This window comes from Orcinus orca, chromosome 5 (genome assembly GCF_937001465.1).
Source record: "Orcinus orca chromosome 5, mOrcOrc1.1, whole genome shotgun sequence".
Lineage (NCBI taxonomy): Eukaryota > Metazoa > Chordata > Mammalia > Artiodactyla > Delphinidae > Orcinus > Orcinus orca.
The window spans coordinates 52,308,300-52,323,316 of record NC_064563.1 but is presented as its reverse complement, the minus strand read 5'-3'; the positions used below and the strand labels follow the sequence as shown (position 1 = coordinate 52,323,316).

General features: G+C 37.6%; 1 protein-coding gene across 7 annotated transcripts in view; it reads left to right on the top strand.

Moving 5' to 3' along the window:
* Positions 1-15,017, top strand: part of MECOM (MDS1 and EVI1 complex locus) — a 568,305-nt gene that overhangs the window by 440,520 nt on the left and 112,768 nt on the right. The gene's annotated exons all lie outside the window — the stretch shown is intronic.

The window sequence follows — 15,017 nt, the reverse complement described above, 5'->3', positions numbered from 1 at the left end:
TGTATGACAATCTCTAGGTCCATCCATGTTGCTGCAAATGGCAGTATTTCATTCTTTGAGTTATATTCTGTTGTATATATGTACCACTTTGCTTTGCTGTACACCTGAAACTATCACAATGTTGTTAATCAACTCTACTCCAATATAAAATACACAGTTTTTAAAAAATCAAAGGAAGATGCCAGGAAAATAAATCCAAGTCTAGCTGTAGTTCACTTGCACAGGCAAGAGATAAGAAATTTGACCTGTGGGGGTCAAACAGAAGTGAGGAGAGAGCCACGTGGTCAATGCTTACTCTGACATCCTAATCCACACCATTTTGTCACCAGTTCATCCTCTAAGTCTGTGGTGCCCACTATCTGTATAGTGGATAATCTGCCTCCCTGTTACCTGGCTGTGCAGGGAAGTCAAGGTCAACCCATGGGGTAGGGGTGTCAATTGTTCTACATGGTACCATTCCTGTTTGTGTGGCTATTAGTGGCTAAACCCTGTGGTGGATTTTTATGACTTTTAAATTATGGAGCAGTATATGTATTCTGTTTTAAGTGGTCTATGTAAATAGTGGATAAGGAGAGGGCTTAATGTGCATTTTTGTTTAGAGAGAAGTTTACTTAAATAAGTAGTGCATTTGTTTCTCCTCATTTTAGAAATAGCAAAAAAGATGAATGCAGGAAGCTAGGGGGAAACCACACCACCTCATGACCTGGTGGCCAGTGATCAGATGTCATGTAAGAGATTTGGGAATGTTTCAACTATTACTTTTAAGATACACCTACACCTAAGCACTGCTAAAAGCAACACAATTGATTTCTATATTTAGGGTCAGTAGGGTATAAAGAGATGATTTTTATTTTCCAAAGAAATCCATCTATGTCTTCCCTACCCACAAGTTCTGAATAAGTAAAAGAGGATTGCTGTGAATCTGGTTAAAACAGTAAATTCTTTGGGGAAAAAATAGTTTTAATGGTGGTCATTTTGACATCAAACAACGGCAACCAAATGTTATTTTCTCCATCCTCCCATTAGAAAGGAGAGATCTGGAGCTTAGGGATCAGTGAGAGCAGCCAGCAAACTTTCTTATTGTGCAGCAGACAAGAGGTGGAAACACCGCTGAGCTGACTCCACTCAGAGGTCCAGAAAAATTAAGGTTGACATTAAAATAACTTTGGCTTACACACGACTCACCGTGAACGCTAAATAATGAAAAAATATGTCTTTTAGGTCTAAAATTTTCTGGGTTGTGAGAAAATACAGAGCATAAATCATATCAAACTATCCCTGGCATTAGGCCTTCAGGATGCATTTGTTTGAAATCAAGGGCCAAATTGTCTGGAAGAGTGAAAACTGCTAGATGCCAGCGGAGGCGGGATGCCAGCCTTGGAACTGACACGTCATTGCCGGAGCGATCACGACCCTAGTTTGCCTTCAAAGTGGTTCCCTTGAATTGATTTTGTAAATTAACAATATTAGGCCTTCTGTAGGATAGAAAGTGCAGTAGTCACATGGCTCTTACTGTACCCAGCAAGGAAATCTAAGTTCTTTTGTAATAAAATGGTCCTGGGGGGTGGGGGTGTGGCGGGGGAGGGTGATTTTGCCACATCAGGTAAAGGAATTACATTCAGTTTTCAGGCAGGTTTAGTGAGGAATTTTAATAATGAGAGTAAAAATCAACAAGCATAACTTTACTAAAAGACTCTTAAAGGGAAAGTGAACTGGCTCCTGTTTTTACAAGTGTATGTAACCCTTGTTTAATGGTGCCAAGCATCAATTGTTCCTAGTGAGTAAGGACATAGGATATGGCAAAAACTCACAGCAATTTATTACCAGAAATTTATTTATTTCTTTTAATGTTTTAAAAGAAATGGAGGATTTCGGAAAAGGAGAATTTCCACGGATTCATGTTTAAATTTACCATAAGTGATTGATTAATCTTTGTGTTCTGTTTTTTCTCCAAGGTCAGTTTTACACACCATATGAAATTGCTTCTTTAGAAGAAAGTCTGCTTTTTTCAAAAAAGGAAAGGGAGGGGAGAGACAATGACTCTTCTGGAAAGTACTTCATAAGACTTTTTCTGATTGGTTTTTTGTTCTTTATTTAGGGAAGAGTTTAATCCAAAGAATATTGTGTAGAGAATAATTACGTAGCATGGAACTTAATATAAACTTAAAAAAACATGGCTTCTTTCAGTGAATGATACTGGCTTTTTAAAAATTGCCCTTCTATTTTCAAATTTCTGTAAGAGAAGCCTGGGCATTTGGCTTTCTGAATCTTCTGAGTTTTGCAGAGGGAATTCTACTTGGATTTTAAAAACATATAATATATATAAAAAATATAACACTATATAATATATATTTTATATATTAGAGAATATTTTTCCTTGTAAACTTTGACTTATTTATTTAGGTGGTAGAAAATTATAAAATAACAATCATTATGTTGGCATCTCTAATGAAGGAAAATATACTTATTAATGAATCCAGGTATATATAGATACTTTTCAGAATCATCCACTACAACATTTCTTAAAACTCATTTTGAATTACTTATCTTGTAGGATTTATTAGTATTAGGTTACTCAATGACTTAAAGGCTAAAGAGAGTTAAAAACAAACAGCAGAAAAAACCCTTTTCCTCACTGAAATGTGACCAAGAACTTGTGAAAACTATACCTGAAAAAAGATTTACGAATTTGTTTTTCATCGAAACGGAGTTTCCTAGCGTTAGTTTTCTTTTTTTTTTAATTTAATAATAAATGTAGTGCTCCTGAGCTCCATTCTTCCTGTTTGCAAACGTCAATGTGTCCCTTCAAATGTGTCTTTTCCATTATTTAATATTAAAGGCCTAATTATATGATTAAGTTAAATTGGACAAATATATGCTGGGCATCCCCTGTGTGTTTAGTTTTTGGCTGCTGGCACTGCAAGCTGAGTGAGGCCTGCTTAATCCCACTGACACCCATACATGTTGCTTTTCTTAAATGTTGGCTTTTACAAAGCCACAAAAGGGAACAAATATAGCTGTTGCCTGCCTTCAACCAAAATGCTCTAGCAGTTGAAAGATGGGGGCAGTGTAGACACTCAAAAATGTTTTGGGATCTTTAGATGAATGGTATCATACAGATGTGTGTTAATGCTAATTCTTTGCTCTCAATCACTTGTTTTCAAGGACACTAAAATCCATGTAGCCTCTAAAAAAGATAAATAAGGGCAAGTCACTTTTCTTCCTCAAGTCACAGACTAAAGAAATTATTTCAGATAATATATGGCCCTTCAGCCATGAGAGCAGGAAGTGTTTACTGCTGAAGTCGGGGTCCCAGTTGGTAAAATAAACGGAAACTTCTGGTTCAGGTTTAGGACCCTCTTTCAAATAAAAACTTCATTTTCTCTGGGTAAAGAAATTGATTTAATTGTATATTATTAGCAAAATATTAATAAAGCCGGGCAGTTTTTAAAGAGTACAAAATATAACTATGCTCTTTTGGTTTTTTTTTGCATTAAGAGGCAGCTAAGTTTGTTTATAAAGAAGAACCTAAAACCATCAAAAGAGCCTATGGCATTTCCTTCTCTGGCGATCTTTAAAACTGGTTCAGGCTCATCAGTTTGGAGTTAATCAAGTGTGTCCTTATTTGAAAATGGACCCCCATCCCACTCTCAGTAAGGTGAAAGTTGAGCTGTAGAGTAAAAATGGAGCAAAAAGATGATTATTTCAAATGGAATAAACATTTTTTAAAAAGGGAAAGTAAAGGAAATTTTCAAATTGCCAAAACAGGATAAAATTAACTAAGCTCTCATATATTCCTTTCTAATTTTTTTTGCTTCTTTTTTGTTTTTTGATCTTCCAAAATACTTTTAAATTTGAAACTTAACCTAACTCTACTTTTCACAGGCATATTTCTCATTTTTTTTATTACTATAAAGACCCATTACTTTAAGAGCTATATTTTGAGCACTTACAATGTGCCTAAAAGCTACAGATCGAGCATAAAGCAGATAGATATTATCTCTGGCCTCATGGAGCTTCCATTCCTGCTGTGAAAATTGATATTCTATTAGTAAATAAATAAGCAAATTCCAAACAGTAAAAAATACAAAGAAAGCAACAAAGTGAGGTAATGTGACAGTACCTAGGGTTGAGCTTTGTGATGGGGGGTGGCTACTTTAAAGGAGGAGGTGAGGGAGTTTCCCTGAGAAATGGGTTGAGTGAGGTCTGAATGATGGAAGGATCTGGTGATGTGAAAATCAGGCAGGAGAGCATGTCAGGCAAAGGCAACAGCAGGTGCAAAGGCCCTGAGGCAAGAAGGAGGTGGCCATATTTGGGGAACATCAGAAAAGCCAGAAGCATAGTAAACAAGGGGAGAGTGGAATAATAGAGGCTAGTTGGGGGCCAGAACTGTGCACAAAGTGGAGGTAGCTGATTACTTTGGTTGCCTGTGTTGTTAGGTCTTCACACTGTTTTAGAAGACAGTGTAAATGGTCACTTGTTAAGTTTGGTCCCCTTACAAGCAGTTAAGCACGTGTGTTTCACCCCATCCCTTTTATTCATTAACATTAGAGTTAACTACAAGCCCTGTTCTGCAGGGAGTATGGTAGGGCTGTCTAGGTCATGGTATAAGTCTGAATTTTATTCTAGGTGCAATAGAAAGCCATCAGAGCATTTTAACAGGGGGGATGGCATGACCTGATTTATGCTGTCTAAAGGTCACTCTGGTTGCTGTGAGGAGAACCAATTGTAGGGATAATAGTGGAGTGACTGCTGCATTGAATGGCGATAACTTTGAGGAGGTGGAAGAGAGAGAGAGAGAGAGAGAGAGATGCAGACAGTTTCTAGATATATTTGAAAGAGAGAACTCCCCAAAGGCTTTTCTGACGGATTGGAGGTAGATAGAGAGAAAAAAGAGAAATTGAGTCTAACTCCTATATGATTGGCTTGAGGTAATGGATGAGCTATTTTTGGGGTAGAGATGAGTGAGACAAGAGAGGCTTAATGAGGAGTGGGTGGGGAGGGAGGTACTTCAAGAGTTCCGAATGGACAAAACGAAATTTGAGATATCTATGAAACATTTAGATGGAGATGCAAGTAGGCAACTGGATAGAAAGGTCTGGAACTCAAAAGTGAGGTCAGGACTGATGATATAAATTTGAGAATTGTGAGCATAGATGGTCTTTAAAGTCCTGGAACTGGATGAACCGTCTTCAGAAGAGAGTGCAGAGAAGGAAGAGGGCTTAAATCTAAACTCGCAGGTACTGTAACATCTAAAGAAGGAATCAGTAAAGGAGACAAAGTCAAGGCGCTCCAAAGACAGTAGAAGACAGGCCGACAATTGGGATGGTTGATACGTAGCATCGTGTTTTTGTTTGTGTGTTCATTTATTTTTTTGTTTCTGTTTTTTGCTAACCTGTCTGATCATTGAGATAGTGTCTCAAGCCTCAAGGGACAGCATTTGGCCCTTGGAAGTAGAAAAGTGTATCTTAGAGAGATCTCATACATTGCCGGTGGGAATGTAAAATAGTGCCTCCACTTGGAGAAACAGTTCAGAAGTTTCTTCCTCTGTAGTCCAGCAATTCAGTCCTAGTTGTTTACCCAAGAAAAATGAAAACTTGGGTCCACAAAAAAACAGGCAACACACATTCACTGTACTGTTAATCATAATATCACAGAGCTGGAAACTACCCAAAGATCCACTAATAGTTGAATTAATAAACAAATTTGGTGTATCCTGCACTGGAATACTACTCAGCAATAAATGGGAATGAACTATTGATATATGCCATGCAGTGAATGAATCTCGCAGACCTTGTGTTGGGCAAAAGAAGCTGGACACTAAAGAGTATATACTCTCTGATTACATTTATATAAAATTCTAGAACAGGGAAATTAGTCTATACTGATTAGTATAGAAAAACTAATCTATACTGATCAATAATTGCCTGGGGAGGGTCATGGGGAAGGGGAAATTGACCGCAAAGGGACATGAGGGAGATGGAACTGTTTTATGTCTCAATTGTGATGGTGGTTACGTGGCTATATACATTTGTCAAAAGTCATTGACTTACTTAAAATGAATGAATTATATCTCAATAAAATTGATTGCTTGCTTGAGAGAGAGAGAGACTGAGAGTACTGTCTCTTCTGATTAGTTAGCCCTAAGTCATTTTCTTATCCCATTGGTAACACATTCTCCTGGATTACTTCGAGAAGTCTCTTTTCTACTGCTTAATATCTGTCAACGTGTCACTCAATTACTGCTATCTACTGTATATTGATATCTATTGTGTATTTCCATAGAATCCTTAACAGTAATGCCTCCGTGCCTTTAGAAATATGCTTCTTCACCTTTACATGGCTATTTTGATCCTGACTTTAACATATAAGTTGATTTAAATAAAATATATCTAAATATGTTCTAAGTTGCTAACACCATTAGTTTGCGATATTTATAGCAATGTTATTGACTTGACAAATTCCACTCTTTTTTTAATAACTGACATCTTCAATCAAAAACAGAGGCTGGGGCTTCCCTGGTGGCGCAGTGGTTGAGAGTCCGCCTGCCGATGCAGGGGACACAGGTTCATGCCCCAGTCTGGGAAGATCCCACATGCCACGGAGTGGCTGGGCCCGTGAGCCATGGCTGCTGAGCCTGCGCGTCCGGAGGAGCCTGTGCTCTGCAACGGGAGAGGCCACAACAGTGAGAGGCCCGCATACCACAAAAAACAAACAAACAAACAAACAAAAAAACAAAACAGAGGCTGTTATGAGCTTTTTTGAATAGATAGGAAACTGGAGGGAGGGCATTTTATACAAGAAGCATCACAAATTTCAATAAAAGTACCCAACTCTTTCGCTTAAAAAATTATAGTATATATATAATATATTTATATAATATAATATATAATATAATATGTACTATATATATTATATAAATATATAAAATATAATATATTATATATATATATAAAATCTCAGCAGAGTGCATTATAATAGAAAGATGAAGGGCTTTGGAATACATCTGGATTGAATCTCAGATTTGCTACCAACCAGCCATGTGAGTGTGGGCAAGTTCCTTACTCTCACCGAGTTTTAATTTCCTTATCTGTAAAGCGGTAAAGTAATAATTACTTTTCTATCTTGTTGTAGGGTTTAACGATAACACATGTAAACTTTCCAGCACAGTGTCTGACTTGTTATAGGGGCTCAAATATGAGAGTTGAAATTCTATATGTAACCCCTGTTATCGTGCACATTGTCAGCATGGTGTGAGGTGGGGAGGGGAGGGAACCGAGAAGAACTGCTTCTGAATTTTTAAAGGACTGCAGAAATTGATTAAAATATCTCTGAGTTCTAAACTATAAGCTTTTCAATGTGAGGCCACATTTGATGAATCTTATCAGAAGACATGAGCAATTAAGCGTTAATTACCTAAATCTTTTGTGAAGTTCATGATTTTTTAGCTTTGGAAATAGAGTATCAAGAAGAATCATCAATATCATCTACACTAGGAAGCACTCTTTTATTCTTAGAAACAGATAGAACTTCATCTGCATATAACACACACACACACACACACACACACACACAAATATACATTATGTATATACATGGAAGGGTTTTTTTGTTTGCTTAAGAAAATTATGTCTTTAGCCCTTGTGCAACCAGGATTCTGAAAGCTAATAAACGTCCCTGTTACCTTGTCAAATTTTGTATAGTCTTTCTGTTAAGATAATACCCATATTTTTACAAAAAGCTTCCTACGTGAGTAATTACTGCTCTTCGGATTTTACCAGATATTAATTATAGTTTATTCTCTGCTTAAGCTCAACTCTTACTGTAAATGTGACTTCCGTCTTCTGTGTATCCAGATGGGATGTTCTGAGATAGTCTCTTCTTCCTGAGGATATGGAACTCCTTTCCAGGATACACTGAGAACTATTCTTAACCTGGAACTCCTCTACATCTTGTGTCATCCTTCAGAGATAGTGCACCTTTCCTTGCTGCCTGACCTGTCATTTATGTGCTCACTGTTTATTTCCCAGCTATTTTAGGAAGACCTTTCTTCCTCAATGATGAAAGCACATAACCATGAAGTGAGTAGCTATGGATAATCTTGTAACTCCTTCGTTTAGGAAAGAGGTCACTATGTTTAAGATCTTTTTGTTCTTTACCCTCTATCATCATTTTGTTTATCGAGACACAGTTTAAAACTGCTTTTCAAGCCATTTTCTATTACACATCATTTTCCTACCCCAAAATATGTTTAATATTTCCATTTGAATATAATAAAATAGTCACCTACCTTGTGGACCAGTGCCTGTTAACCCTGGCTGTTCACTAGAGTCATCTAGGAAATTGTTTTGCAAATATTGTGCCTGGATCTCCCACCTAGAAATTCCAACTTAATAAATCTGTTGTGGGACTCAGGCTTCATAATTTTAAGCACTCTGCAGGTGAATTTTTTTTTTTTTTTTAACCGGTACGCGGGCCTCTCACTGTTGTGGCATCTCTCGTTGAGGAGCACAGGCTCCGGACGCGCAGGCTCAGCGGCCATGGCTCACGGGCCCAGCCGCTCCGCGGCATGTGGGATCTTCCCGGACCGGGGCATGAACCCGTGTCCCCTGCATCGGCAGGCAGACTCTCAACCACTGCACCACCAGGGAAGCCCTGCAGGTGATTTTTGAGTGAAGCCAAGGTTTGAGAAACAGTGTTCGAGATGCAAAAAGGTTTTTGCAAGAGTTAAAACACTACACCCTTTGGAATTATAGAGGTTTTCTCGTTCCTCCGAAGAGTCACCGAAGTATTCAACTAAGCATTCTATAAATTGGATGGCAAGGGCGTAAAGGAAGCCATAGTTGCTGAAGACCCTGAGTTTTTTGAGTTTTGCATTTATTTTTCTCTGGGCTCATCTTTCACTCAGCAGGGAATTGACCAAGGAAGGGAACTATGTTGGGGGATAATGTGCTGATAGTGCAGAGAGGGAAATGTGTTAAGATTTGACCTTGCTTTCATCCCAACCCTGCCACAAACAAGCTTGGATTCCTGGGCAAGATAATCTCCAGACAAGATTCACAAACATGATGCATCAGGGGCCGGGAAGATAACGTGAATGTGTGAAACAGGAAGAGTGGACACTGGCACAGCAGCGGACTCACTCCCATTCTACAGGGACTTACCGGTACTCATCTCCGGCCAGTCATTTCTATGGGAGAATGCAAGTTAGGTGTGTTCAAATCTTTCCAGTTTTTAAGAGAAATAGAAATTCTCCTTTTGGGGTGAAATTTCCCAGTTACTTATTGACATCATTAGATGCCAACCTTTTTATGTGCCTTACTTATCTTATTGGACTTAATTTGGACCCCAGGCCACAAGTTTGCAATGTCTAGGTTAGATGATTTGTAAAATTCTTTCAATTTTAACATTCTAAGATTCTAAGAGATCTCATTAGGACAAAACCAGAAAATACTCCCTTAAGATGGAAAGTTCCTATTTGCATATGTGCTTCTCTTAATTTTCCTCTTCTTGAATCTTCCCATTTCTCCCTTATTCCACGGGTCCTGACAGTTCACTCTTTCTATTCTGACCCATCCTAGAGTTGACATCTCAAGAATGTATACAACTATTGCTGACACACTCTCTTTACATTATATAGAGGATCCTGTTGTTATGTCAGAGGAAAAGCTTGTCTTAACTTTTCAGAAGGGAATGGAATGTACAGTATGGTATGGCTTATAAATCATTTTCAAATTAGTATTCTGTACATCTGGAGAAGAGTACGTTTCTACTCATGCATAAATTGCCTGTGAACACATTTCAAAAACCTACACTTAATCTCAGCAATGAACATTTCAAAAAGTAAATTAATATCTTCAAGGGGAAGAAATACAGTATATTAAACAGGAACCCACTAGAAACTCGATAGTTAAGAGTCTGTCAGCGTTTCCATTATAAACCCTGTTTTTGAGGGGTTTATAACTCACTTATAAAAATTCATCCTAGGCTGGGACTTGGCACGTAAGGTCTCAGCCCGGCAGCTTGACGTGATATTAGGTCTGAAGGACCTCAGATTCTTGTCAACGGGATACTATTTTAAAGCTCCGCGATGAGGTCTAAATAAAGAGAGGGAGTTGATTTAAACCCGCAGAATCCAGGAACTGCAGAGTAAAACTAAAATAACTGCTCTAAGATCAGCAGGCTGTAGCTGGTTTCACAGAGCCCCTCACCGTGGTCTCCTCTGAACTGGACGTCTCGTACTGTGTAGGGCGGAGTGGCTTCATTTTCTTGTCTGGGTCACACTCAATGTAACAGTAATTCTCCTTTTAATAGCTTAATATATTGTCTGTTGAGGTTACAGGTTTAGATGCACGTTTATAAATAAGGCTAATTAACATTGAACGTGTAACTCTTTTTCTTTTCTTTCCATTTGAAAAAAGGTATTCCTAGGAAGTAGGGATGGAGTATAAAAATGTCTTAAGCCACTGTAAATTTCTTGTGTAGATAGCTCTGTGATATGTTGCAGTGTTTAAATTAGCACAATATGTATTCATTTAAATATTGATCTTTAAGGAAGCAATGTAATAAATCTGAATACTCTTTTGCATTACTGTTTACATTAGGTCTACTGTAGATTAAGAGAGACAGTTGCCTTGTAAATTTGCTTGAAGAGTAAGCAGGGACATATAAATAATTCTGTTTCTAATTATACAAAACAATGATGATAAACTGTTGGGAGCTGGGAAGATTGTGCAGAGCTTGGCTGAATCACAGACCCAGACCAGGCCTGTGAGTAACTGATGTGCAGCTGGCAACTGGGACTATTGTTTAGATCAGGAAACCGATGAAAAAGTGGCACAGAACAAAATTCTATAAATGTAGCCCCATCAAGATGTAGTTCCTTTCCAGCTGTAAAGTTTCTAAAGAGTCACCAAAACTATTTAAAAACATAAAAACACAATTGTTTGGCTTGGTAATGGTAGCAATTTGTCTGTAACAATGTTAGGTATGTTGTGGTAACCTTCATGGGGAAAAGCCCTATGGCTGGACTTGGTTGTGGTTTGGGGTTTCCACCTTCTCGCAGTAGTGGTTCTTGGGCTGTGGCATGAACTGGCCTTTGAACAATTTGATAGCTCAACCAAATTTCAGCTAGGAATGTTAAAACATAATAGCTGGAGATTAAGAATAAATTTACACCTAGGCCATATAATTCCAAGGCCAAGATCAACCCATTCCCCTTAATGTTCCCATCATCTATTCAGGAGTGTAAACATTCACATGGAAGTGAGGTTGGTTGAAATGTTTAGCTTATATTGGAAAACATATCTGCTAAGCAGCTGAGAAATGTATTCATTTCAGTCTTTCCATTTGACAAGGCTCATTCTCCCAAGGAAAATACTAAGAATGCAATGACAGCAACTGTAGCCGTTCCATTTCCTCTTCTGACTTTAATCTCTTCCTAGGAAAAATATTTCTAGAAATGCTATAACGTGTGTGTATTGACACTCTTACTTAGATTTTTAAATAGTTTTGACCTTCTATTTATTCCCTATGCCCAGCAAAGTTCTTTTAATGGTTTTTTTAAAGGGTGTTTATTATTATTCACGATTAATAATGATTATTATAATCAGACAGTGCTTTTCAGTGTTATAAAGTGTGTTCACGTGCATTATTATATCATTACATCATGGTTATCGTTATAAGAACTTCAAGAAACGAGTTGGACCAAGGTTGTTATTTTTTTATCCCAATTTTTTAAAAGAAGTTCATTGAGGTTAAGTGATTTGTCCATGTTTATACATCTAGTAGGTGTCAAGCCTAGACTCCAATCCAGCTATTTGAACTCTAAGTGCCATGTTCTTTTCACTGTGGTTTTAAAATGACCTGTTCTTTTAAAAGAGCTGCCGTTAGCATGGGGGGGTCCCATGGAAGATGAGTGTAGATCGATTGCCATAATGCACATCAAGGATTCTTGCCATTCATCTCTGTGCTGCTTCCTGTCGAGGTCAAGTGGTTGGTGTGAACCACAGACAGTTCTGAAATGTGTTGTCAAAGCCTCCAACAAAGTTCGTGGGTTCACCTTGACCGTGTTTACCTTCAACACAATATGAAAATGCCTAGTAATATAGTGAAAAGGTGGGAAACAAGAGGAGGTTGGTGAGAAAGGCTGGGTGATGGCTATGGTTAGTTCAGGGCTCTTTTTGGTTTGCTATTTTAGGATGTCATTTGGTTGTTCCTTGCAGTCCCTTGTATAATACATTTCAAGAATATATGCCTAATAAATCCATCTGTTTGCCTGGCAGAGCTAATCTTGATTCTCAGAATGCCAGACTCAATTGTTAACTCAAAACTTTTACTAGTGGCAAGGTATTTTACCAGATGCTCTTAGTATTGAAAGAGCTTTGGGGAGTGAGGATTAGGGGGGATTTTTTGAGATGCATGGAAACTGAAGTGGTCCATTGAGCACCATCTCCCCAGACATCAATACATTCTTACACCATGGCTGGTTAGGGAGGACTGTACCATAGAAGTGATAACCCTGTTAAAAGTGTGAAGGCCTCTCTATCCATTATCTTGGGGAATCAAGAGTATTATGTAACTGCATTGGAATAAAACTTTGGATGCTGGAATCTTGATATAAAAAAGCATCAAACTTTAGCAAGTAATATGGAGTGTAGTCTATTTTGTTTCAAGCCTTTCATTTAGTAAAGATTTTCTGGCCAGCTCTAGGAAGGAAAACATTCTATAGTAAAATAAAACACTAATGACTCAAGAATACTATTTGACACCTAATTTGATGATTGCCACCCAAAATTACTTTCACCAGTTATAAATCAATTACGGGGCATAGTTATAATTACATTAATAACGCTGGTTTGCTTTCCCAAATCCAAATATTATACGATGAGGAAATGTTCTGACTCTAAATGGTTTTAATTAAAAAACCAATCTTTTTTTTTTTTTTTTAAGGTGGTAAGGAAGTATATTTTTTCTCTTCACTTTTGTTTTTTGTGCCCATGGTTTTCAAGAAAAAGGAAAGTAATGATTAGAGTAAATTACAGGAGTCAGGCAGTGGGGTAATTAACAGGTAATTATCAATAAACAATTTAACCACAAAAGCTTGGATCCCACCTACCACTTGTCAACAATAAAAGCTTAGTAACTCCGCATGCCATTGGAAACAGTGTCTACAGGGAGCCCCAGAAAGGACTGCTAATATAAATAAACAATTCTTTCTTGGGAGCATACACAAAGGCCAGGCTGTGAGTGACCACATGGAAGAAGGAAAGAAAAATGCAGTAGACAGGAAAAATATTAGGAAACCAAACATTTGGTTTCAGATTTAGGAGAAAAATATGAATGTGCTTGGTACTGAAGCCAGAAAAATTATCTATGAATGTCTTTCTCATCCCATACATAAATTTTATATTTCTTTAAGCATGGTTAGCAGTGTAAGGTTATTTAGCCAACCTGGCATTTTGACATACGGAAAAAATGGACCTTATCCAGGTTTAAATATAGTCAGCATGCTTTATAGATTGAATGATTGGTGAGTAATCCACCATAAAATATATTTATTATAGAAATCTACAACAAGGTTTTGAAAGCACCTTTAAACTTTATACAAACCTTGATTTGAAAACTCTTTTTAAAATGGGCTGGGTCTCTAGTAGTACAGCTTCAGAGGATGAAGTTTTCTAATCAGCTAATGAAAAAGGAACCAATTAATTCAGACAAAAAGACCTGACCCTACATAAAATGGATACTAATATAACCCTCTATTTCCATTTCATTTTGGTTCTGTTAATGTGGTATTGGGATATGGTTTGAAAATAGCTAAATCAGGGATTGAATTTTACTTTAGAAGAGATTTTCTCTTTCTGAATTTCATTTTGTCTACACATACACACACACACACACACACTTCTTGTGTGTCTAAAATGACATTTGAATATGTCATAATCAAACACACTTGTTAAATATTATCAGCACCTGGTGGCGTGCTAGGAATAATGCAAAATGCATTAAGTATATATATTCTCTGTCATCTAAGGTGTGAGAGGTGAAACTGTCATAGAATACATTTGAAAGATGTTCATGCAACTGAATAAACTTTGAGCAGATGTACATATTCAATAAAGATTTCATTATCTACAGGCCAAGGGGTAAATGTACATCGTGGAGTGATGAGACAGCTTGGGGGAGCTGCAAGGTTTGATAAGGGAACCTTGAGGAGAAATCACCATCTGACCATAGATTAGTCAGGAAAGTTTGAGGGGAAGAAGGTAGATTCCATGTACCATTTGAGTGATGGTCTGCAACAACCCTGGCACACCAGGGATAGGGAGACCATTCCTGGAGAGGGAGGACAAAGCTGGGATGAAACTCTGATCTCAACAAAAGGCGCAAGCCTGGGCAGACGGTGCTAAGTGATCTGGGGTAGACCCGACTCTAAAGCAACATTTTTAATGTTTAGTGTGATATTTTAAGTCTTGCAAGATCTAATTGCCAAAATACCTGACTCTACTGTGCACTACGTTTTGCCTGAACTTCACCTAAGATCGTTTTCATTTCTCTCTTGCTTGGCATTATGTCTGTCTAAATTTTTTCCTTCAGATTGCCCACATCCAGTTGCATTCATTAGAACTTCGCTAAATGCCAAGTTTCCCATGGTTTTCTTAATTCTCTTTTGAATTTTTTTTTTTTTGAGACAAACCTAGATCTTGTTAAAAAACCCTCCCACTGTGTCTTCTGTTACTAAAAAGTAATTAAATAAAAAGTGAGGTTTGGATCCATCTATCCTTTAATTTGAAATTACATATGAATATAGAGAGGAAAAGTGACTTTGAAAGATCAATTCTCAAATTTTGATTTAAGAACTGTGTTATTAGCTGAAATAATATGAACTGAGTCCATTCTTTTGACCTTTGCAAAGTCTAACCTAGTCAATTATTGCAGCCGAGCAGGGAGCCGAAGAACGGCTTTGAATCGGTCAGACCCAAACTGATTTAAGTTTGCATGTGGTTAAATAGACA